A 26,793-nucleotide genomic window follows, 5' to 3' on the forward strand; every position below is an offset into this window, starting at 1 on the left:
AATCAACTTATTGAAGCAGATGTAATAAATTGCCACTTTGCCTGCCCTTTCCTTGCATGTGCATCTCCTAGTCCGAAACCGACTGTGCCACCCAGCCTCCATCATGCTTTGTTTCCATGTCGAGTGCCCCGGGGCGGTCGGCTACATCTGTGTCGCAGAGGCCGGACCTGCTGCCATTGGCCCTGCATGCAAGGGAGGTCAAGAGGAGTGATGAGGCAAGGAAGTGGCCAATGAATTATCTGGGGTACATAAAGGGAGTTGATAGCGAGATGGAAGAGGCGAGCTCGAGGGTGAGATGGTTGAGCAGCACGGGGAGGGGGGGCAAGGAGGAGGAAAAGGAGGGAGGTAGAAAAGCGAGAGAGGGTAGAGAGGGGATATGGACCACAGCCAAGGCCCGGTCGAGCGCAAAGCACACAGTGCAAGAATGCCAACAGACCCTCCCCTCCCCTCTGCCTTCCACCGGGTCCTCCACCATAGCAGAGAGCGAGAGAGTGGGGAGAATGAGATGTTAAAAAGCTTCCTTTTTGGATTGGTGCAAAAATCTAAAAAGAGCCCAAATGATTTCCTGTGGACACCCCCCTGAATGTGACACAGTCATAATGGGCCTAGCAGCTCACTCCTACACTAGTTCTGTTCGGCAACACTTAGAAATCTGCTTGATTTAGTGATTTAGACACAATGGAGGCTAATGTTGAAGGCATTGGATGATGTCGCCTTCATGTGTTTCAGGCCTTGAGTTGGATTCCATTACAGTAGCTGGGTCAAAAGGAAGTGCACGGAAGCAAACAAAGGGACTGTGTGATCAAATATACTTTAACCTTCAACCCTTTGCGTGTATACAAGGTGGCCAAAGTAGCTTATTTCAATGTTCAAATCATTGCGTTTGCTCAATCTCGCAATCCCAATTGCAACTGATCTTCAAACATCAGTTTTTCCTTCTTTCTCTTTTTTGAATGACACCCAAAGCATAACGCTTATTATTTTCAAGTTCAAAGCTCAGTCTGATATCCTTTTTTATCTTTTTATCCACTACAATTTCAAGACTAATTTAGTTCCTTATTGTTAGAGTAAAACCAGTATTGATTTTAAATGCTATTCTTTTAATTGACAAAACTCACAAAATACACCAGTGTTTATGCTAATCAGGCAAACTTGAAAAAATGATTTAAATTGACTTCTCAACCCTGAAAAACAAATGCGAATGCTGGCCTATTATTAAATAAAAGGCTGGCGCTCATTACAGAGATGGACAAAATAACTTCTTTAAATTATTATTATTTAAGAAAAAATGATATAGCTCAGTGAATGATTTTACAATTTCCATTTCATAAGCCTTATTTTGCTTTTGTTTTTTAATTGATTGCAAATATGCAGCTTACAAATTCAAAGGAATTTGTTTGAACACATGAACTGGTAAAAAGGGTTCACAATAACACAAACATGGGCTATACAAAACTTTGTCTAATTATATTGTATATCTATTTAGTGTTACATAAAACCCTTTTGAAGGAACCAAAATGTTATTCACATAATGTGCTGCGTCACTTTTGAATAAATGCTTGCGAGAACAAGTTTGACCTATTGTTTCTCTTGACAAGACTCAAGAGAAAAACACAATGCAGGATCATTTTACTTAACCACCAGGCAAGAATGTGCCAGACTCACATGCTCATGGGTATGACTTGCAGGCGTTAGCTTGGTCACAAAGAGAGAAGATCATTGACACACAACAGACAGACAAGACCTATGTTACCAAACTGAAATCACTGTAACACTATAAAATTTGACACTCTTGAAGGTCTGTTCCTTTTTTTCTGGGAACATATAATGAATATTTATCAGCAAGATTTTTTTTGTTGTTATTTTGCAGCCCCCTGAGATATTCATGGTCTCTTACCCTTTGTTAACGTGGAAAACAAACTCAGTTTTGAACTCATAATAATCTTTTTGTATACAACTCAACAAAAATGATGTAAGAACACGCATTGCTGAGCACCTTGGAGGAAACTGTGTCCATTTGTCGTTGATACAGATAAACAACATATGCACAAGCCCCTTGGAAGTTCCCATATTCTGCTGTATTGGCCTTGATTCATGGCTATTTCTGCCGGGGGGGATCCTGTGTCACTAATGTGAGGGAGGGTGGAGGGGGAAGTGAAGTTACCGGATGCAGCTGAAGTTTACTGCTTTGACAAACAAACACAAAATAACACGGCAATGCTAAAGAATGAGTACGAGTGAGTTGATCGGAATCATGCAAGGTGAGAAAAGACCACATCGACGGAAGTCCCCCCCCCCCCCTCGCCACGATAGAGATAATAATTAGCTCGGGGCATATCACTGCTTCCCTTCCCATCTGGCAAACACTAAAGCGTGCAATTTGATTAGAGGCAAAACAACCAAATTATAATTTAGCTTTTCTTTGTCTACAATGGTAGCCAGAAGGGTGTCTTCTGGGCTTCAAATGTTGTGACTTACACCAAACCAATCAATACACACTTCATTAGGTAAGTCTACTGAGAATATAATACATTTTTAAAATCTGCCTTTAGAACAGTAATGAAGCTACAAATATCCTTGACTGACTAAGGTGGAAATGAACAATTATTACATCTAACACATTGTAAACATCTCCTCGTGTAAGTTCTAAACTCCTGCTTCCATGTCATGGTTATATTGAGCAGGATAATGCTGAGTGAATAAACAAGGTCTAAGCTTATTGCAACCAATTAGTGCACTACGATGTTTTTCCCTCAATTGTTTTCAGAGACGATCAATTATCAGTATAATTGCTTTTTGTGGTTTGCAGTGGAGTAAAATTGAAAGACCAAAGTTAGGCCATGGAGCTCACCGAAATACTAGAAATGTAACTGTTGTGATCCGTGAGCATATGAAAACCATGTGTCGGAACATTTTGCTGAATTGGCTGCAGGAATAAAACGAACATAGGAATAAAAAAAGCACCTGCATTTCATTTCATCAGCCATGTCTAAATACGCCAGGGGGGGAAATCATTCATAAATCTTCGGGGTTTCTTGTCTCTGCAAAAGTTCTCGACCTCTACAAAAACCACATAGTTCCCTTGAGAGGCTGCTCGGTCTGACAAATGAAATTCAAAAAACTTTAAAAGGCTGTTTGGTTTTGTCTGCGCTTCCATCTGCGTGTCAGGCTCACTTCCTGAGTAGAATAAAATAAAATAAAATAAAATAAAATAAAATGTCTATAGATTAGAATTTCTGGTATACTGTATGTAGTAGATTCTATCTTGTGCAACGGATATGGCGACGATAACAAAACGAGCAAGAATAGGCAGCGTCATTGTATACCTAAGCCACACATTGCTCAACGTGATCAAATGGCTGCTGCTCTCGTCTGGCTACTGTGCAGGAACACCAACTCAAGCAAACACACCTTGTTTGTGACCTTTGCCTACACCCACCTATCTTTGGCTTCGAGACACACTCGCGCATAAATCCACGCAACCGTCTCGCTCATGAAAGCAGAAGAATAGAAGCCCATTCAGCACACAAGCTGCCACCTACAGCCACCCACAGTGTGCGCTAATTCACACTCACATTGCTCCTGCTCCAGAGAAGAGTGTGACATCCTCTTGCATCATGCGCCTCAAAAATGCTGCAGAGGAACAGCGACTATACAAGCCACGACCGTGACAGCTCTAACGTGAGGTGGCGTTACTCGAGGCTGACAAGTCAAAGCGATTTGTGACAGAGTTCCAGACACTTTTGTTCACAATTGACAATCACTTTTGATGAAACCATGAGAAAGAAGTTAAATACTCCACTGGAATGATTGAATCCCCGCCCGGCCATAACACCCCAGAGTCAAAAAAACAGGTAGGAGGGCATGAGTGTGGACAAATGGTCACAACCCCTCTAAAAAACAGTGACAAATCTTCTCGCCATAGTTTCACACAGAGAATGTAGCCAGCTAGCTCCAGGGAGATCAAGAAGGGGAACACATTACGACGACTTATCATCTCGAGATGACAAAGCAGCGCCAAATCGCTGTCAGTGACAAAATGTGACGAGTGAAAACATCTGATGAAAGTTCACTTTTGACTTTTTGAACAAATGTATTTTCTCTGAGTTCTCCTGCATGCTGATTGTTTAAACGATAAATAACCGGTAAAACGAATTTTATCATGTCAGGAAACACATATCGATAATCGTGTCACATTTGAGCATTTTTACTCAAACTCTGCAACCCTAATTGTCGGATGTCTCTAAAAGATGATCCGAAGTGATAATCTTTTGGTGTGTGTGTGTGGCGGGGGTTCTGTAAAGAGACAATTTTGCTTCTTGCTCTGCTCGGAAAACAATTGACCTGTTTGATGGCGAGTCCTTATGTGTGTGGTGAACATCATGAGCCACAAGCCACGAATTTTTGTAACGTGAAACAGAATGAACAGCCAATGAGATTGCGCACACAGAACAACAAACAGCCAATCAAAAAGCTTTTTATAATGACTGTCTTCAGTGGAAGCGCGAGTTGCATTTCTGCTCTCTAATAACATGTTGTTCCCTAATAATCCAATTTGTTAAAGTCAGCGCAATGAGTTGGCAGAAATGACAGTAAATGCTTTACGAGTGATCCCTAAGATACGTTATTGTTCTTTTTAAGCTCCAAGTCAAAATGAAATATTTCTTATCTGGTGCCCTTACCAGGAGGTGCATTTGGGAGTACCAGCATACTCACAATAACCTGCATGCCTCCCAACCACCACCCACATAACTCCCTTCCTCTATATGGAATGCCGCTTAAATTCACTCTTGCCCTAATGGGGGTTTCTCTCTGTAGCCTTTTATCCCTCCAGGCTGTGTGTTGCATGTGTGCGCTGGTGCTCTAACATGTATTATACAGTATGTCTTAATGTGCGTCAGCAAGTGCCCCTTCCCTTACCCCAACCCTTCCGACCCTGGATATGCAGTATGTACATACAATATCCACAATGGCTTGCCCACTGAGTGCATCATATCACACGTGCACTCGCACGCTCTCTAAAGACCGGCCGAGATGTTTTACTACATGTTTGCCATGTCGAGGCATTGATGCACTGACTCGTTTCCAGGAATGTCTGTCAGCAACTTGCATCGAAACACTTTACATGAGTTTACAGGCAACACCAATATTGCCTAATAGAGATGATAAAGGATACCAGCAAATCAGGGTACCGTATTATACAGGGGTAAAAAGAACAAAAATACTTTTAAAAATTGATTTTTGGAGGATGCATTATACACACGTGCGAAATAAAACTGAAAAAAGGGGGGGTCGTCTTACATTTGGGGTCTAGACAAAACCTTTTTTCAAACTTGAGTCTTGAAAAGGAAGGGGTCGTCTTATAATCGGGGCCGTCTTATATTCGGGCCAATACGATATATAAGAGAATTTACGGTACTTCACATCAAGCAATTCCAGGTCAAGGATTATACCAATTTTTGGTTTCTACCAGTCTTGAGATGGCATAACAAAAAGCTAATCAAGAACATCGCAAAATGCATTGTCGCATCTGCCTCAATTTCCAGAGATTCCGTCATCAATTATGGTCCACTATCTGACTCAACCTGCCACACCCTCATGTGAGATAACGCATAATCCATGTATCTAATAATCACTGTTGTAATATGAAAAAGATCCAATCATTTCAGTTATTCCAATAATATGATGGATGGAACGCAACAAGAGGGATTTTTTATACAGTCAGGTTTGTGCATATGTTAATTTGTGGATAATCAACAAATTTACAACCTTTGCAATTTAAAACTAGCCTTGCAAATTGCCATCTCGGACTTTCATTTCATCCTTTCACATGTGCCGATTTCATGCAAAGGCAGAGCTGCTAATATTTTTCATACATGCACCCTAGTTAGAACATTTTTAACGACTTGGTCACTCCGAAGCGTCAACTGTGCAGTTTTTTCCATTTTTTTTACCCACTCCAGCTTTTTAGCATCACTCAATAAAAGCCTCGCTGTGTTTACTTCAATTAGTCACCCAGTGACCATCAAGCGCTTCATTATTTTTCAGATTTATTTATTAATTTGTCATCCTTTGAGAGCATGTTGTGCCAAGCTCATACCTGGTGGAAGCCGTTCGCACCCGGGGAGTCACGGTCTATGGCGGGAAGTCGTTTGTGTTGACGCCAAAGACCTTGTGGAATGCCAGCGCTACCTAAATGGATTCCACATGTTGTTGACATAATTTCCTCTCCTTACAAGTTGACTCAGAGTGCCACACTGGCAGTATCTTTACACCCGCCCAACTCTGAGATCAAATGAAATCAGCACATTAATGGTTAAAAGCAGGAGGTCATTGTAGTCTTCTTAGCAACCCATATTTGGCCAGACAGAGAGAATCGTGGCCACAGATAGTCAGGCCCTACATTGGCATGCTTTTCCATCCTCGCCATGGAAACATGTGAAAGTAACCTTAAATCAGATGACGAGAGTAAAGCGTTCCTAAGCCAGTGGCTTCCCGTAAGGGTGTGACAACAAGGTTGTTTTTTTTTTTTTTTTGCAAAGAGATCTTGGCTCATTGAGTGGCGATTAAGGCACAATCAGAGTCTTCCTCAGCTGTGTTTTAAAGCCATTGTGCTGATAATATGTTTCGGTGAAATACTTCAAGAAGTTTCCATTGACAAGCTGTAACCCCCCTCGTTACAATGCAAGTTTTTTTATTTTTTTAGTTGAGGGACAGCTCAGTGTTTAGACTATCTGCCGCAGCTTCGCAAGTCTGTTGCACAACACTTTCCGTGCTCGGCCCACAAAAGTCACATGCTGCGATCGCTCCGTGCGCACCCTTAACTCGATTTTGGTCAACAAACACGGGCTGGACACTGGGGTCGAAGGTTGAATCCACAAGAGGAAAACACAAAGAAGGAGGAGGGAACATTTTGTCACCATCTGAAAGGGTGAAGTAACAGCACAGGGGGAGCTGGGTTGGTACATTCTCAGAAAATATTTTTCTCTTGGTATAAAATGGCTTCGATATAGGTTGCTCAAAGTTACGGAAAGTTACAGGAAAACACTGTTTGGTAAAGACACACTGAAAGATACACAATGATTAGCATGTACTGTTTCTGACAGTGTTATTTATTTATCTGTTGAAGTCAACATAGGAAAATGCCCAAACTTCTTCTCCCTTCCACAACAATTTTGTTGAATTCCAGCAACCACAAGTTTGAGAACACCACAAATGAGGAAAACGGAAGGACTTAGCTTTTTTGAGGGACTCGAGGTTGATTTGTTTAGACTTTTCTTCGACAACCATTAACAAAAAGTGGAAATCTGGTCAAGTAATTCAGGGCGCTGATCGAATTTCCATTTTTTTCATTAGAAAAAAAATCAGTTTAAAGGTCAAAATGTTGCCATTTTACGATAATATTAACCACTGTTAAACGAGAACACTATCAGAGTACTGTTGACAATGACTACAGACAATGACTTGCATTGATAATAGGTAATGCTAACAGTTTAAGCTTATTCAAACATGTCATGACACAAAGATGAGGCTGGGAGTATTAAAATGATACTCATTTAAAAGTCTGCTTACTTTACTTTGTGTGTTCTCACTGTTGCTCTTCTTTAAACACACAATTGCAAGGCTGGTCTTTGTTTTGGAGTATTGGTCACAAATTAATTTGTACAACAATTTTAGAGCCACAAAAGGTTTGTTAAGTAAACTGACATCTTCAACTGCATTTTTTTTTTAATGTTTCCTCAACATTTAGCTTAAATTCCAAATTTTGTAAGTTGTACAGCCGCTTTAGAGGTTGCACCATATGGGGTCAACATTTGTACTGGTGTTCCGCACATATGCACGTCAGAATTACAAATGTAAAGCTCATGTCCTCAAGTCGACATCACTCGCCTTTGACTTGAAGTCATACCGAGAGCTGCAGTCTCTCTGCTAATCAATGTCTATACACTCAATAGACCCCCAAGCGGAACAATCATCCAGCGGTTTGTCAATACAGCAGCAGTTAACCCGGCTGATTAAGGCTAATGCTAGGCATTTTGAACGAGAGGACAGAACTTCCTGACGGACTGTGTGTGTCAGCAGGCAACCAATTTGTGTGTCAGACAAGGAGATGCCTTTTAGCGGTGGCTGATTAAATGTCCCGGGCAGATGAGTGTTGATGGACAGATAGAGTCTATCTATTGGTGATTGCCTTTTTAATTGAGTCCCCCACCACCATCTGAACCGCCACCTGAGCTGATCGCAATCGTAAGCCTGTGTACGGTATAAGGGGTGAGCCACAATTGGAGTGACCGTAGAGGCAGTCGGCGGGTGGGGGGGATTACAACTGGAACTGTCACAAGGTTTACTATGTGAAGCAGTACAGTCAGCAGCAACCACTACAACATACCAGAAATTTTTGGACTAAACTAGACTATGATGGTGTCACCTTTCTTCATTGCCATCCAAAAACACTTCAAAGTATTTAGTCAGTGAATGCACAATGACTTTATTCTTAAAGTCACCTTCACCTTTGCACCTTTGTGGGTCACCCTCGCTGCTTTTCTGAGAATCTTAAGGCTCACATAGAGAGGAAATAGCACGTGTGTCGTGGCTCAGCTGACGAGAGCACATCGAATCGCCGCTAAACAAATCGCTACTTGGTGTCAAACTGCAGTGCAACTAATAGTAGGCTAAGATAACCAAAATATTAAAGACAGCTGTTTGTTCTACACTACTGCAGACTACAGATCAGAATTTGATCAGAATTTGGTCGCACAACTCATCAGACGTTAACTACTATCATCAGCATGTTGTACAATCTTGAGCATATTTCAAAAACAATTCCAAAGGGCTGTTAGCAAATATGGAAAGAGAGCAGACACCAGCATCGCCATACATCTTGTTATCGAAGATAAGGGAAATTTTTTTGTTCTTTTTATGAAGTTAAACTTGAAATGCTCAAAAAAAATAAAGTGCGCCAAAGCACATTGTGTTAAGTCTTATTTTTGCAGTTATGAACAGTTAAGAATGATAAAATTGTACTTTTGAACATTACCTGGAGAGATAATGAAGGTTGACAGCATTTTCCCTAAAACTTTTATTTCATATAGAAAAAATTGTTACAAAATAAAGGTTCACACAAGGATCTCAAAAAAACCTCTCATATCAGAGCCGTAACAGCTTCCATCATTTATCCGTATTTGCCTCATCAGAACCTTGCAACGCCTGATCATGCAATCAGATGATTAGATGATGTCAACACCAACTTTGGGATGAGGAACAAAACTGTTTAACGGAGAACTGCTTTCAGCCTTGGGGTTCAGTCTTCGCGCATAGTACAAGCTACAGACAACATCTCGCCTTTGATCTTGCTCAAGGTCTTTGGTTTAGTCCGATACAGATTTACAAGGTTTTCGGGATCCAAAAGGGTTTATTAGTCTGTGCAGCGTTTTAAGTACATGTCTTAATTAAGAAGACACGGTCAGCTATCGCCATAGGCTACTGTTTTTTTTCTGGTCGAAAACTCCTACAAATATTTATTGTTATTATGACTAAAAACAGCACGATCATCGGTAAAAGTATGTTCTGACTTACGTACTGTAGACATTTGAATTGTGTCACTACCACAGGAACGGAACTACTACACCTCTGGTGATTTAAAAAAAAAAAAAAAATCTGGTCAGCAATGTCCCCGCACGTTCCTCCTGTTATGATGGAGCCTTACAATATTTGTTACGACATACTTTTTTTTCGTTCTCTGTTGTGCAGGTGTGCCAAATGTTATGGCCTGTGAGCGACCCTAACAGACCTCCAAGAGCTGATCCCGTCGCCCTTAATATGAAAATGTATTGAAGTAAGAGTTCAATTGGACACTAATAATCTAATTCGTTGAACATCAAGTGAACTGCAGGGGGTCTCATCCGCACACACACACGCGCGCACACACACAGGCAGCTGTCACACAGTCACGGCCAGGGCCTCTCTCTGCAAACGTCGGGATAAAGTCACAGAGGTCAGTGCTCAGTTTCCACATCAAACCCCAGAGCAGAGGCCACCCTCCCACCTTTCGCCCGCCCATCGCCTCCCCCCTCACTCCCTCCTGCCTGCCCTCACTACGTTTACAAATGCCTTTGCTGTCAGATCTGACCACCTTCATCCCCCCCCCGCCCCACCCCCCACTGTAATTGAAAATAACAGCCAAGGGCTACACCCCCCACCCCGCCCCTTTGGCCCAATGATGGTGTCCCCCTCTCTTGTCCTCTCCCTCTACTGGCCACCCTGACAGCTCCCCATCAATACCAATGACTATTACCCTACACTGCCGATGACATCCAAGACACCCAGCCCTGCAACACTCCCCCTCCCTTACCCCCCACCCCGCGTGTCCTTCCTCCCGCTACCCGAGCCGCCCTAATGTTTAACCCGTTGCTAACAGTCGCCGTCTCTAAGCTGCCACACAGCAGGCTCGGGTAGGCAAACAACACACAAGCACACACGCAAGCACACACACAAGCTCACACACACACAAGCTCACACACACACACACTGGGCACAGAACTCTTTCTGAGAAGGGGGCAAACTTTTCCACTGTGCTTCAACGCAAGTTTGGCGCAGCTTTAAAAGTCACCTGGCAAAAAGGCTGAATTTAAACTTCACATTCGAAACATGCGGTGTCGCGGTGACACATAAGGTGAGCTGTCATCTCTCCTTGGGCAATGACAGCTGAAGCCATGCACACGCATAAGACAAATGAAGCGCACAACAACAATCACAACAACGGCAGCTCAAAGAGGAAGGAGGTAAAATGGTAAAGTGCACACAGACCTTGTGTCAGAAGCTTCAGAGCCGTGGAGACTGTTTTCCTTTCCACGGTCTCCTCTCCCTCTCCTCGTCTCCTCTGCTATCGTGAGTATGGACGTGTGTGAGAGTGTGTGTGCATGTGTGTGTGTGTGTGTGTGCGTGTGTGTACGCGCAGCTCCCTCCCCTTCTGCCTCAGCTGCTGCGCACAGGCAGGCAGCTCTCAGGAAATGAATGGGGAGCGCTGCACAGAGTTGTGTTGTACTTGCAAATGACTTAACCCCGCATCACATGATCCGCTCAAATGTAGGCTGGACCAGTGGGTGGAGGCTTTAGAAGCGCACACACATATACACACACAGTGTAGACAATATAGTCTAAGCTTCAACAGCATGCGTCGAATTACACAGGGGGCCCCCCGACGAAGAATCGAGGGGGTCTGACGAATCCAACTCCGGTTGGCCGCCCTCCTTCCCGCAGAGAGCCAACGGCGTCAGGCAGGGCATCATTGGGCGTTTCAAAAAAAAATTATTTTAAAGAACCTGCAAAGTCATTTTGTTTTGAAATGCGTTAAATATGTTTGAAGATAAGTACTGAAAGACAAAGAAGAATTTAGTACTGAATTACTGAGATAGATTTTAACAGGATAACTATATCTATTCAGTTGCCCAGATTTTTGGGTGTGGCTAAAATTAGGGCATGCAGAGACACCTGGCATGAGTATCCCAATATTTATGCTGTTTTCGAGGAAGATGGGAAATCAGATTTAATTCATTCGAATGTTCCTAGTTCTGACCTCAAAGCGTTGGAGGCGAATGTAAAAAACAACGATGGTCGATTCCAATAGCTTGTTCGTTGTTCTCGTTTATCACAACACATTTTGACCCTCAAAAAACCTTCTTCATAATTTCATTTATTTATTTATATAAATAAATAAAGAAGTATCATGTCTTCAAAGTATTTCATTCATTTTACCAAACCTAATGCAGGTGCACCGTCAGAATAAATCATGTGTTATTTGAAGTTATTTTGAATAACTAAATTAATATAATAATAAATGAATGAAGGTCAATATTTGGTTATAATCTTGGGAATTATATTTTGCCATTCACAGATTCTGTCTCCATGCGGTCGCCATTGTCGAGTGACGTCACATTGTAGTCAGTTTGTGAATCCTTTGTTTCCTTGACCTCACAGTTCAATTCTAGTGCTATTTTTCTAGTAGGAAGTGGTAAAAGTCCGATGTCCCACTCTCCTCGAATGCAACATAAGAAGCCTTGTTCCAATTGCTAGTTACTTAATGACATCTTATCCCATTTCTACTTATTCTCTATCATGTCATGTCTACAACCCCCCAAAATGCATCTTCTCTGAGGTGCTGTGCTGCATTTTAGGAAAGTAGTAAGTACCCTAACCCTAACCCAATACTCCACGGCCTCACTTCATACACCACACATGCTGGGTGCAGACCAAACACGCAATATTGCCTCGCCCTCACTGTCTTGTGTACGTTTGTTTGAAGAGGAACTACTCGAACTACTACTGCAAAGAAGAGGAAAGATTTCTCCTTCACCCTGAACAGAAAAACACTAATTTGAACATCACAAGTCAGCCTGGTGGCTGGTGGTTGTGGTACTTTGGCTTCTGAATGTTATCTTGGTTGACGGTTCAGCAGCAGTAAACAAGTCAATACTCTCACCACATATGGCACTTCAGTTCACATTTTCAAACCCAAGCAAAATGAATGAACAAGCAAATTTATGGATGCTTGTCCATGGTCGCGGCATGTCAAATGATTCTTCCACACTGTCCGTCTTACATTCCTGACTGTCGGTGCAAGCTACATTGACTTTATATGGAATTGCAACACCAGAGATGCTCAACTTGCCTTCGGTCTCACCGCAGCATTATGGGAAATTTAATTCTTTACATTATGTTCATTAGCCTAAAAATTGTTTTCAAAATCCCCAATATAGAATATGTAAATACATAAAGCAATAGTTATTTAATGATATAAATAGCACCTTGCTTGGATCCATTTTCGACTATAAATCATATCCACAAATGAGACAATTTAGTACACCTAGAGGAGATAAACGACTGTCGTGGTAACTGTGCTAAATCATTTCTTCACGAAGCTGTCAGTGCCTGTTGGTATTGTGTCGTTTTGTTGATTTATGTATCTGGTGACTTTAGAAGGCTGTTTAACATGATAAGTCAAATATTTTATTAACCTTTTTTCTGCGTCTCTAAAGATGGATGTAAGTATAACTAGCATGGATCATGTAGAGAATTATTGGATACATATTCTTTCTCTGTTTGTATTATTATTTTTTCCTGCAATCAATTTATTGTGATGGGATTGATTCATGTATTTACCTATTTTTATTTTACCACATTTTATATATAGTTAAACTCAATCATGTTTTTGTATAATTTAACTAATCCTAGTGATTATACTGGGAAAATATTTGTGTTTCTTTTTGTGCATTTAAGTTTAAAAAAAAACATGCAGCAATTTTCCATATTGTTATCCAAATCATGTCAATGCAATCATAATGACATCCGCCAATGAGTATGTGGAGGGAAAAATTGACTTTAAAAAGATTTGCTAAATTATTATTATTATTATTATCATCGTGTCTAAAAGTGTAGTAAGGTCTTTTACATAAATGCATTCATTTTTTAAATTAATTTCCATTTTATTATTTTGTCAACGGTATGTTTTTTTCTAATCATTAAGTGATAAAGATTTTTATGGATGGAAATTAGTTCTAATCTATGAATGGGAAAAAAGCTAATATAAAATACATGAATATAAATCATATTCCATGGTGTGTTTGCGTGTTACCAGCCTTGGATAATACACTGGAACAATTCCGCCTAATGACTGCTTTTATTACACTGCATTTCAGCGAGTGCCTGATCCCCGTGCATGCATCTCAGTTTCCCTCGCGGGCTTTTCCCATCTCGCAGTGGCTCCTCCCCTTGGGAGCATTCATTAAGGTAAAGGCGTCAAGACTCATCTGCATGTACACACAGTGTGTATGGAAGTAGTGAAGCATTGTTATTGGGTACGCCAGGGGATGATAGAGATGCTTGCCGTGGTACAATGAGGGCTAAGCATTTAATATTCCTCCTGTTTCAGTTCAGATAGTGAGAACCTTGCGTTTTCCTGTCAGGGTAGAATGGCTGGGCGGAGGGGAAGAAAGACATGATAAATGGGCTTGGGTGGGCTCAATAAAGGGGTGCATGGGCAATTGTGTTGGGGTGTAATCAGAAGATGGAGGCTGGATAGATGGAGAGGTGGCTGACATGGAGCACAGGTGTCAAAGCATGTGGAAGCTGGCCAATTGGAAGCTAACGTGAGAAGCTAAAGGAAAAGTCATTCGGTGGTCCGCTTGGTGAAAAAGCGCAATAAAATGGACGTCAAACCAGAATAGTTGCAGAAGAGCCATGTCAAAAATCATTTGTTTGCACAAAGTTGGCAAATTAACAGAGGCGACTCAAGCCAACAGGAATGAAACAAACACAGGAAGTAGAAACTGACTAAAATAAAGACATTAGTGGCTCTGAATATCACTTCATAGCAGTGGCGTTTGCTTAGGGACCACAAGGGAAGCAGCTTCCCCTGAAAGCCCCGCTGACCCTGAACAAACAAAAAAACATTGTGAAATATGTTTATATACGTTCCAGGGACTGAATATATCCAAAAATACATCTTTTGCTCAGAATTAGCTATTTATGACCAACAATGTCAATTTTCTACTAATCGCAACTGGATTTTTCTAAAAAAAAAATCTTGGGAAGTTGCATCAGAAAATGGAGTATAGTCAAGAAAATACTGCGTTGATTTATAAAACGGTGGTTAAAAGCATACACTGTAAAAATATGTCTGTTGTCTTCTTAGCACAGTGTTTCAAAAAATTCCACCGTGACGATATGAACGAGTCAATATATTTGGTCACAAATTTAAAAGAAGCAAAACCAGTTATTAAATAATGTGGTTAACGTAGTATCTATATTAGCTATGGTGTACACATTTCATGGTGACACTCAGAGGGCAATCTTCACCAGCCATGTATTAAAATGATATAATTGCAGAATGCAAAACCATTCATCTGCTTTTTTTAATGGATTTTTCAAAAGTACAAAGAAGCTTAAAAGCATATCCATCATTATTGTATTTTCTCCTTTTTTACGATTTCCCAATGCTTTTTACATGTTTGTATACTGAAAGGGTTGCGGGAGGGTTGTTACACAATTCGTGCAAAAAAAAAAAAAAAGCTTTTTGTCTGCTTTTTTTTCTCCATGACACCTACAGCAGTGCTCGACAGCACACCCACCTAAAATACTACAAACACCACTCGGAGCAAGAGGGAATTGCTCGGATAGCTCAGTGCCCGCAGCAGCGAGATGGAGGTGGAACTGCTTGTTACAATGATCCAGATGCAACACCAATGGATTTTTTTTTTTTTTTTTTAACGATACACATATAAACACACACACATGCACACACGAATGATGTGACATGTTGCTTGCTGTGTGGGAAAATCACAGCCTGTAGAACCTGAAGAAATTGAAGCTATGCTTTAGAAGATAGTCACAGTCCGTCATACCTGACATCCAGTTGTTGTTTGGGGGATTTGTGACAAATTGGCCTTCCTGTCAGTCTTAGAACCTCAATTTAAGATAAAGGTGCTAAAACAAGGTGATTGTCTTGCGAAACGTTTGTAAGAAATTGCACTAAAAACAGTTTTGCATCTAAATTCAACTATGTATTTGTAAGCAACTTGGCACAGATCTCCAAAAATGTGCTGCACTAAATATATTTTTTACACAAAACATGCTGTATTTAAAACATGAGTCAATAATTCAAATGTTGAGCCCCCCCAAATGTGAAAGGTTTTTGATTACACTGTATTAGTCTTTGGGCCATGTGGATTTAAAGTAAGTAAAGTAAAGGGGTGGGGAGTCAAACCTTTATCAAATTCTTGGAAATTAGTTATATTATTTCCAATCATTTGACACGCACACAAAATATAGAATAAAACTAAAGAGGTTATACTTATTCCAATATTTCAATAAATGTTTGACTTCCACCCCTGACGGTGGTCATAGAACTTAAAAATTTAATTTTGGGGGAAATTTGGGGCCCATAGTCTATTTTACTAGTTTAAATATAAAATATACTAATTCCATGGTGCCACAGAATTTGACGCATTGATAATTTGTGTGCAAAATTGACGCATGGACCATTTTGCCTCTGAAACATACAATTTTCAAGACATGACATAATTCTAAAGTAGCAGAAATGTATGAAAGCCACTAATTGAGGACACAATTTAATATAAATTGTAATGAGAAAAACTTTGTGAGGGAAATAATGGTTGGGAAGGTTGAAAGTGGATACGGTAAGATGACAGCAGATAGTTTGAGGGTCTTGTGGGGGAGTTGCACGGGGTAAAAAGGGCCGGCTGGATATATTCTGTCCCCAGTAGGGCTTATTAAACACCTGAGACGCACCAAGCAACTGTAGACAGGCTGCTAATGTGTCACTCGGTAGCAGCAGCTCCGAGATAATATGGGCGTCTGGGGGTTCATTTGCGGGGCATCATCACGAGGGCTTCAGAAGACATCAAGACGGTATTAGCGTTAGACACTTCTCCCTTGCATCATCCGACCCAATCTCATCAAATTATTGTAAAGCCATTCGTCAATTAGTCATGCGCAACAAAATGTGAGGGGGCGAACATTGTCGCTCGATAAAGGAGCTTCCCGTTTGACTCTGGAGGAAAATTTAAAGAGTGGAGACTGTGGAGCACAAGACAGGATTGCAAACAGGGTAAACCAAGGTTAACGTGTTTACTTTGGTCATTTCTACTTCCTCAAATGGTCCAATTAGTTTAAGCGTGATATGCCACTAATTTTGTGGAAAAAAAAGACATCTGTTTTTGCAGCTGTAGTGGCCGATTTTCAAGTATCGTGACATTCCAAAATAAGCCAAATCCTGCTGCTACAAACATGGCAAATCTGAAACATGATTTGAGACATCAAATATTTCTACTTCTATTTCAGTGTCTTAGTATTTTTCACACTTTTTTAACTAAATTCTTGTGGGGGCAGTGTTTGTATAGAAACATAACTTTTTTTTAAAAGTACACACTCAAAATATGACAAGCTCCTTGTTAGTTACGCCATAAAATGGTGGACAACGTGATGCTAAAATTGAGAAGATTGTAGGATGAATTTTGAGGACAGCACAAAAACAGAGCACTACAGCAGCACAATGGAAAATGTATTAAAGCACTGCAAAACATATCATTAGCATGTGAGCAAATTTTTGGTCATTTCAAGCCATCTTTCCTCAAATGAATAAATGTTGGCATTCTTCTAGATCAGGTGTGTCAAAATAATTTTTTTCGCAGGCCGCATTGTAGTCAATGTTTCTTTCGGAGGGCCATTATGACTGTCAACCCAAATAAATGTATGATCGCCTCATATTATATACAGTATAAGCTACAAAACAAACTGACAAATAACAAATTTTCAAATCAAACTAGTAAAAAATGGTCAAATATCTTCGCGGGCCACGTAAAATGATGTGGCGGGCTGTATCTGGCCCCCGGGCCTTGAGTTGGACACCTGTGATCTAGATCTTGACCTCACCAAAACTGAAAAGGTTCTTCCTCATATTCTTATGCATAAGAAGACATAATGTGTGCCAAAACTAAAATGCCTTAGCTCTCAATAGTAGCAAAGTGCTGCTAAGGTAAACACGTGCTTACTAGTAATGTGACCTAGAATGTCATCAACATGCATAAAATAACAATTCAGGGTCACTCACAGCTGTGATTGAGGCTACCATGTATATCTCGCTGGGTATCTTCTAATTCTTTGTGATAGCACACATGTATATGTGTACCATCTAATAAAACCAACAAAAATAAAACTGTGTACTCTCTTTTGCAAGACATCAAATCTATGAGGTAAAATGTCATTTGACATTTTTATGTGCATCTGAATTTATCAATGCTGTGCTGTATAAGCAGCAGATGGGATTCCTCTAGCCCAGCTCCCGTGAGTGTGTGTGTGTGCGCATGTGTGTGTGCAATACAAAAAAATTGCAAATGGAAAAATAAATAGTCACATAACTGTGAAATAGAGAGAGGACGACAGTACAAGAAGAACGCAGAGAAATAGAGCATTAGCACATCTGCTAGCCAAGGGTGTCTCCCTCGGTCCAGTGGATTTGCATGTGTGTATATGTGTGTGCGACTATGCGTGTATGTGTGTGCATGTGTGGGTGGGTGGGCGCTGTGCATTTGTGTTTGTCCAGGCGTCCGTACACCTGCACAGACTGAGTGGGCTGGCGCGGAGCACGACGGTTCCCCCCGCGGGCCGTCTCTCTGTTAGTCCCTGCCAAGGTCAGCCTCCCGTTGGGGGGAGGGGGGAATGGGGGGCTTGGAGTCACCAGCAGGACAACAGCGATCTCAGCACCAAGTGTGGAACGCCGAGTTCTACTCTCGGACCTGCTGAAACGTGCACTGACACGTGTATGGAATTGGAAACGCCTCCAAGTTTGTTGTGAATTGTTTTTTTTACCCGCAAGACTAACTGACAATCAATGTTCCGTTCCAAAACAGGAAGCAACTGCTAATTGAATCACTGATTGGTTAATTATGTCTTAAACTTGTAACCTGGGTTAACACAATTGAGAAAATTGGCCAAGGTCTGCCACTAAAATCTAATAAAAGAAATGTCCTGAAGATAGGAATGTGAGCAGAAGTATTTTGTAAAAAACTTTAAAACTCAGATAACATTAAGTCAGATATTGGCGTAGCTCAGGAGATTTGTGCTCACCGTCGAGTCAAGTAACGTTAAATGCTACAAGAATTCGGAATTAGCAAAAAAAAGTAGTTTTAATTAATTAATTAAATTAATAAATTAAAAAGTTAAATAATTAATTAAGTAAATTAATAAACAGTTGTAATTAAATCTAACAAGAGAGATTAAGGGTGGGAAGAAAATAAGAATCGTGTGTTGATATAAAAACTCTTTCCTCAAAATTTTAAACTTAAGAAATTGTGACAGGTTTGCTAAAAAAAAAGTATGAAAGAGTGTGATGAGCATTCTTTATCAAACATTCACTATTATCATAAAACTTTTCTCATAAGAAATCTGCATACTAAACTTTTTTTTTTTTTCAGAAAAAGATTAATTGTTGTTTTTTAAAAGTGACTTGAGGCAAAAGCTTACTTTTTTCTTTTTTGCATAAAGTATGGCTACTAGATTAAAAGTAGTACAGGGACATGACATTGCACTTGACACATGAATCCAATGGCAGTGCCGTAAGCTTGACCACGCCCCCCAACCCCCCAGCTGTCAAGCCTGTCATCAACAGTTGTGCAAGCCACCTCACCTCTCGGTTGCTCTTTTGTTGCGAGACCTTGCGACCCCCTCCCCCCCACCACCACCTACCGCCTCACCTCTCTCCCTCCTCCTCTCCCCGCGTTTTGGGTACAGCCAGTGCTCTCCAAACATGAGGACGCGAGCTGCCGGCGAGTCGCCATGGCAACAGCTTCTCTCTCGCCCCAACTGTGGAGAATCGACTAGGCCCCCTCTCGCTCTCACTCTCTCCCTTTCTCCCTAGCGGCCCAAATTAGACTTGTCACAGTGTTTTTCTGGCATCCCTTTAAATCATCATGTGTGCGTAGAGGGGGAGGAGGAAGAGGAGGAAGAAAGAGAGGTGAATGGGGGTGTTAATCAAAACGACACAGATTGCAGTGCAACAAATGATACCCCCCCCCCCCTCCCCCACTTGAGGATAGGCGTAAGACTGTGGTGGGTGGAGACGAGGATGCCTGCAATATTTCCGGGCCCGGGTGCAGGACTTATCTCTCCGGGCGCAAGTGCACTTCAGAAGAGACGAGACAAACGTCTGCTCGTCACATCAGTTCCTTGTTCCCAACTCTCGCTTTATGAGATTTATTGGAAGATTCCATCCCTGCACGTCCGTTCCCTTGTATGTAACACACAAACGAGGCAGAGCACTTATCCAGACACCAGTTTGTGAAGGTGGAGGAGGCCTTGGACAGCACATAAGTTTCCATGCATGTCTACAACATGAAGAACCTTCAAGCGGAGGCTTTCAATTTCAGCGAGCACTTCAAACTTAATTATTTCAAATATGAATAAAGAATTTCAAAATGGGATGACGGTTTAGTAATAAATACATCATTTTTACTCAACTCTGACCCCTTTCCATCTTCCAAAAATATGTATACTGAACATGGGTGTGAATACGAGTGTTTTTCTGACCATCAGTAACTTTTTCGTCATACATTTGTGCCTTTTCCTTCAACCGATTATTTTCCTCCAATGACTTTTTAAACATTTCTTTACTATTTCCTTTTTATCGGCTGAAAAATATTTTTTTCCTCCACTATCTTTCTGTGCATGTTTTGCACACAAAGTATAAATTCAGTTAAACCTATGTTTCGTTTCAACTTGATTCTTTATCAAACCAGGGTCATTGGTAATAAGCCAAAACAAATGATAAGCTTTTTCCTCTATCCACTATGTGGAAGCTGCGCAGACGAAAAGGAAACTCAGATTTACGGAATGACATCACGGCTAAGCAATGTCTATTTTTAACTTGACTGAAGTTTTTCTTTCTTCCAGGAATTTCCAAAACAGGGTGAACGTCTCAAGGGGGGCACGCGGTGCTGCAATACAGTAGGAAACGATGTCTGTGATGTTTGGACTGTAAACTTTGGGTGCTGAGAGTGCACATTCCTTGTCAGGAAGGGCTTTTCTTGTTCATAAAAGCTCATGAATGCTCCTTTGCATTGGCTTGAACTGCGTGACCCCGGGGAACATGCTTGTTTTCCGTACTAGAACAAAATATAATTGCACATACACTACAGTAGATGGCAGTGATGCTCTCTTTGTTTGAATGTCAGACAAAATGACGCATGTCTAGTCTTTTACATACTAGAAAAAATGTCATTGATAGTAAAGTTATTCTTTTCTTTTCAAAAATTATTTTACTTTTTTCTTTATTTTTAGTAAGGGTACAATGCTGATGACAATTTTTAGACAAATGAGACTCTTTGTCGGAGAGTTGGGGGATGCGAAATGTTTTCTTCTTTCAAGGGGAGCGTAACAAAATAATTGCGATGTGCTGCTTTTGTGAGATGTTGCAATGCGTGTGTTATTGTGGCAAAAAAAATTCCTTAAGATGACTGAAAATGTTGTGATTTTTTGAGAAGACAACTACTTTCACACAATCAATACATTTACCCTCCTCTTTACAATAAGTTTTTTTATTCTATCAAATACCCACATTTTTTTCTTAAGAATTTAAATATTTGTTCTCCCGCACAATTTTTCTCCCCTCCTATATCTGGCACTTGTTCTAGAAAACTTTAAGTCACAAATGTGTTCTCAATGAACTAAAATACAATAATAGTACAATTATATTTTCCCTCTCAGTGTGGCCCTAATAAATATTCCCTTATACTGGCCCGGGTCTCTTTGGGATAAGACAAAATACAGTCTGCAGCGTGCGTGTGTGTGTACGTGTGTGTTGCTTTAATGTGTGCGTACTCACAAACTTGCTTCAGCACACTGACACCAGATGGCCCTTCCCATCATGGCTAATGGAGGAATTCAGCTGGCAGAACCCCTTCTTGTTCATGGGCAGTGTGTACGTGTGCACGCGCGTGTGTGTGTTTGTGCGTGTGTGTGACCTATTTGTATTCTGGGCAGAGCAGATGAGGCTCCAGGCCCGCTGCCCTGCTCCCCTCCAGCCTGTCCCCCAGGGGAGGGCATCTGTGGGTCTGCACTGGTTAGATAGGGCAGCCCCATCATGGCAGCACTTTAAAGAGTACCTCACTTGCCCCGTGAGAAGGGGATGAGTTTTTGGGTGGGGGGGCTGCGTTGTGTGTTGGCGGGCTGAGGCATCCCCACTTCCCTGCGTCTGTCTCAAGTGATGTTTCTTTTTATTCTTTCCTAGCAATAATAGTGTTACCAAAGCAAAGGGTTGATTGTGACAATAATGAGAATGTATTGTGACAATTGATTAGATACAATTGTATCAATTTTGATATTGTATGCAGTAAACAATAGAACAAAAGTTATTGCTGCTTCTGATTAGTCACTTACATTTGACAATTTTTTTTGGGGTCACAATGTTGAAACGTCCCATTGTCTGAAGTCTCCATAAACCAGCAAGAAGTCTGCTAGCTAATGAAAGTCAGACACCACTTCATATCTTTTTGTTGGAGGAATCAATTTTCTCATCCTCCCAATAATGGAACTCCCCCCGTGCCAGAATTACAAATGGTATGCTCCTATTACCTTACATCATTGACTGACACTTGACTTCACATATTTGCATTAAAACACAAAAGCACCACAAAGTGAGCATGTTTAAGAATGCACCTCTACAGGGCTGCGGGGTTTGAGAGGCATAAAGGAGCAGCAGCGGTGTAATCACAACATCATCATCAGCACTGTCCTCAGAGAGCATGCGGGCCAATAATGGGGCTGTAATTGAATAACTTATCCGCAGCTATTTCCCAGGAGGCCGAACTGCGAGCAACCGTCGCCAAGGGAATATGAGGAGTTGGTTGAGGGGCTAAACGGTACTGATCAGGGCCTCTGAGAACAATGAGAGGCGGGATAAAACATGTCAACACACATGCACAAAATATGTACTCATGGACGTTACGTTTGGTTGCATCATTTGATGGTTTATGCGCTGCAGTTTTGTCGCTTGAAGTCATTGAATTTTTTAGTGAGTGTGTGCATGCGTTTGTGTTTTATTTCTTATGTAAGTCTGCGAAGGCCTTCTATATCCCCAAGCCTGAGGGTGTGGATAAATCCCACCTCAGACCTCCCAAATTCTGGCTGTCTTCTTCAGCCCGCCCTTGGGCTCTCTGCAGGGGGTTGCAATGCACTTTTGTTTCCTTTTACTCTCACCATGGAGTATACCACCGTGGGAGAAAACACACAAGTTCTACAGTAATTGCTGTATTTTTGTGTAATATGTTTTGTGTTTTATAATATTAGTTTTATACATTTTATTTGTATATGTTGTTATATGTTGATTTGATTTATTTATTTTACACTAAAGCAATTTCTTGAGCACTCATATAAAGATACATTAAACAATACGGTTAATTTCAAGTTAGAGCATTCATAATGGAACGATGGCTAATATCATATTCGCAGCAACCGCTGATCACACTATGTTATTCTGTCCTACTAATGGACTAGCCAGGACATCTATGTCAAGGACATCTATTTATTGCTTTTAGTTGTTTAGCTGTTTGGATTAGGTAAGGTTTTTTGAATCCTTGTGAGATGTGTTATGTTCAATCAGGTTAAACCATACCGCCCTCCCCTAAAAAAAAATATTTCCTTGCCACTTTTTCCTAAAAGTTGTATTATCACTTTTTTTTTAAATTATTTTATTTAATTTTCTTTTTAATGTTCAAAAACGTTTTTCCACTCAAATCTTTTTCTCCCAAAAGTATTTCTTCATTTTTTTTTGTGTGTGGGGGGGGATTATTAAACTATATTTAATAATTTTACCATTTTTTCCAAGTAAAGCAGTTTTTTTTTTTTGCATTTAACATTAGAACACAGTCTATGTTTTTTAGGTGGCCCTAATTAATTATTTGAAGATTAGTGTTAAAATATAATGACACTGTAGATTATGATGCTCAATAGAGATTATTTTTATGGCTCATTTACATTACATAAACAAATGTGACTTGTAATGTGAACGGAATGCACCCAAGAACAATACTCAACAACAACTACACAATACGGTCCTACGTGTCAAGGCTTCTCTTAGATAAAGAGAAACGAGGCTGGAGGAGAAATATACCTGGGGGAAATGAGACAATGCTCCTCAATCTACTCAGTTCATGGAAACGTCTACTAAAAATGATGCCAAATATTTGGATTTTGTTGACGGATAGGTTGGATGAGCGCAACCTGAGCGTTCATACTGCAGATGCTTTGAATACATATCTATTATGCAAGTATGAAAAAGGCACAGGTCGGACTGGAATAGAATCGGAGTTGAAGCAACTGCAGAAAACTCTTATAAAAAAACTTTTTACAGACAGTTCGGCATTTTTCGTGACTATAGCAGAACTTCTCAGTAGTGCTACTTGGGTCGATAGGTGTATGCCCACAAGCGCAGTGCAAGTCAATTGAATTTTTATTAGCTGCATAGCTTATTGCGAGGGGACGAATGAAGAAAAAAAAGCAAGGTGTAGGCCGAGGTAATACATTGATTTACCCTTCATAGTTGGTTGCACTACATTTACCCAGCAGAGTGCTCAAATGAGTGCCCTGCAGCTCTCTCCCAATTAGTTTCCACCGAGATGAGGTGTAAAGCCAGTCACTGGCCTCATTACCTCACCGTTCCTCCCCTCTCTCTTTCCAACTGTTTTTGACTTCCACTTCATCCACTCTCCAAATCTCTTTTTCCATTTCACTCGTGCAAAAAAGCCTTTTTGGGCACGCACTTTCTCTCCATTTCAATTTTGGATTCAAAAAGTGTGTGAGGGGGAGAGAAAGGGAGTACATTCATCACAGACAACATGTGCTGGCTAGTGGCTACAGACTGTTGGCTGGCTTGAGGAAGTGCTACAACTCATCATCACTGGCGCGGGGACCCAGGCACACGCCCGAGGCTCACTTCTGATGCGAATCCATGAAAATTTCCAAAATGCTCTTTCCCATTGAGTGCGATCTACTCGGCTCTACTCGGCCCCTAATGACGAAAGCTCAGATGACCAGGTGTCCAACTGTGTGATCTGCAACCAATCCAGGGTGTACCCAACCTGTTGCCGTAAAGTCAGCTGGGATAGTCCCCTAACTTTTCACAGGACTCTTCCACCTCCAGCTTTGCTGCACTTATAGCAGCACCACTGATCTCTATTTTCACCCCCCAAAGTCTCTCACAAAGTACCGTATTTTCCGCACTATAAGGCACACCTAAAAACCTCAAATTTTCTCAAAAGCCGACAGCGCGCCTTATAATCAGGTGCGCCTTATAATCAGGTGCGCCTTATATATGGACCAATATTGAGCCACTACAGCAGGAGTGTCCAAAGTCCGGGCCGCAGGCCAAACGTATATATCTTACTATAAATGGACAAAGTTTTAAAATGGGCCATTCTTGTGACAATAGTACACTTAGCAATATGTTAAGATTATTTCTCAATCAGATCTGAAAATTCTGGTTCAGCATTCCAATTGGTATCTCAATTCTAATCACCACCGATTCATGTAAAGCCCTGCTGGCAACACACGTTAGCCACTTTTTACCCCGAGTTACAGACCAGTATGCGATCCCTCCTTTCATTTCTCTGCTTTTCATCGCACGAACAGCAATTATTGAAAGTGCAAAATCTTGGCTCACTGTCTGTCACCATAACAACAGCCCAACACAAGACAGTTAATAACTTGGATTCTCTGTGTTGATCTTGATTGTTCACATTTTACTTTAAAATTGTGAGTTATTTTAAATTCTAAACGGCAAAACATTCACTGTAATTGCACTGTATATATCGCCAAAATCATATCTACACTAACAACGTCCGCTAGCTGGAGGCTGAGCCACACTGTATTTAATGACGAAGTACACTTGTGGCTTGGGCATAAGGGTTATGACACTTTCTGCACATTTCCTAAAATATTTAGTTGAGAACTCGTGAATCGTTACGCCCAAAGCAAATTGTCATCTATCAAATTGCTCTAGTTCATTTTCTGACAATAACGACCTCTCTAGGTGATAGATCATCTGCCTTGGTAAGAAAAACAAACACCTCTACCCTCCCTTAAGCTATTCCTCCTTGCTCCCTTGCACGGAGAGAATGTGGGTGAGGTGTCAGGCCTGCAAACAAAAGCTGCCCTGTCCACCCCAGCCCCAGATGTTCCTTATTGATCCCCCTGTGGGATCTGGCTGAATGTAACCGCTGCGCAATCTCTCCCTTGCAAGTCGTATGTGCGATCATGACAACGCCGGTTGTTTTGTTTAGGACTCCCCCACCGCCTTCCCTTTCTCGCTTTTCACGATCATGTCCTCGAAAGCCTCTTTTGGCTGTATGTACTTGAATAAGTAGCCAGCCTGGCCCCTGTGATGCTGCATTGGGTTTTTCACCACACACAGGCTTTCTACCTTTCCGGGGGACCAGTTGCCAAGGCGTGGGGAGGGAGGAAGGAGGAGGAAGTGGAGCTGTGTAAAGTGGAGGTCTGGCAAGCAAGAAAATGGCAAAAGACAAAGAGAGTGAAAAGAAACAGGCCGGGAAAGGGAGATCTCATTTGAGGTGCTGGTGAAAGGGGGGGGCTGGTGCAGGGTTTGTTTTGTGGGGAGGGTAAAAAGTGCAAGACAAGCCAACGCAGGCCAAGCTCGTCATTGCCAGCACCTTTAACAGGCGGTTTCTCCTTGATAAAAAACAGATGACAGAGGGCGGCTTGAATTCCCACCGGCATTTAGACATATGTACAGGTTTGCCCTCTTCTGCTTAGGCTTGAATTTAGTCTTCAAGCAATATTTACTTCAAAAAATGTTGACAAGCTCGTTAAAATCGTAACAAAATCAGAAATAATACTGTGGACGCCCGTTATTTGCAGGGATAGGGAGGAAGCTGGCCCACGAAGAGCGGAAATCCTCATATACGTAATTAACACCCATTATAAGTGCATGTTTTTTGGTGATATACTAGCAATAGGCAGTTTGTTTTCCACAAAACTGGGGTTAAAATGTTCAAATACAAAAAAATATGATGGTTACTTGCTGAAAAATTCATGTATTCGATTTTTAATGCACCGGCCCACACAACATATGGTACCAGTAAGTATTACTATGGTGTCATCTTTTGGTGGCCATATATAAAGCGCACCGGATTATAAGGCGCACTGTCGGCTTTTGAGAAAATTTGAGGTTTTTAGGTGCGCCTTATAGTGCGGAAAATACGGTATACC

The 26,793-nt window shown here is 41.2% G+C and overlaps 1 protein-coding gene across 2 annotated transcripts in view; it reads right to left on the reverse strand.

The window, feature by feature from the left end:
- klf12b (Kruppel like factor 12b) overlaps positions 1–26,793 on the reverse strand; it is a 65,381-nt gene that overhangs the window by 24,749 nt on the left and 13,839 nt on the right. The window contains exon 1 of one of the 2 annotated variants that reach the window (XM_049728392.2): positions 10,807–11,044. The exons of the other annotated variant lie outside the window; for it this stretch is intronic. The gene's annotated coding sequence lies outside the window, so the exon portion shown is untranslated. Of the gene's footprint in view, positions 1–10,806; positions 11,045–26,793 lie in introns of those variants that run through there. 2 annotated transcript variants of the gene reach the window in all.

Source organism: Syngnathus scovelli, chromosome 8 (genome assembly GCF_024217435.2).
Source record: "Syngnathus scovelli strain Florida chromosome 8, RoL_Ssco_1.2, whole genome shotgun sequence".
Classification (NCBI taxonomy): domain Eukaryota; kingdom Metazoa; phylum Chordata; class Actinopteri; order Syngnathiformes; family Syngnathidae; genus Syngnathus; species Syngnathus scovelli.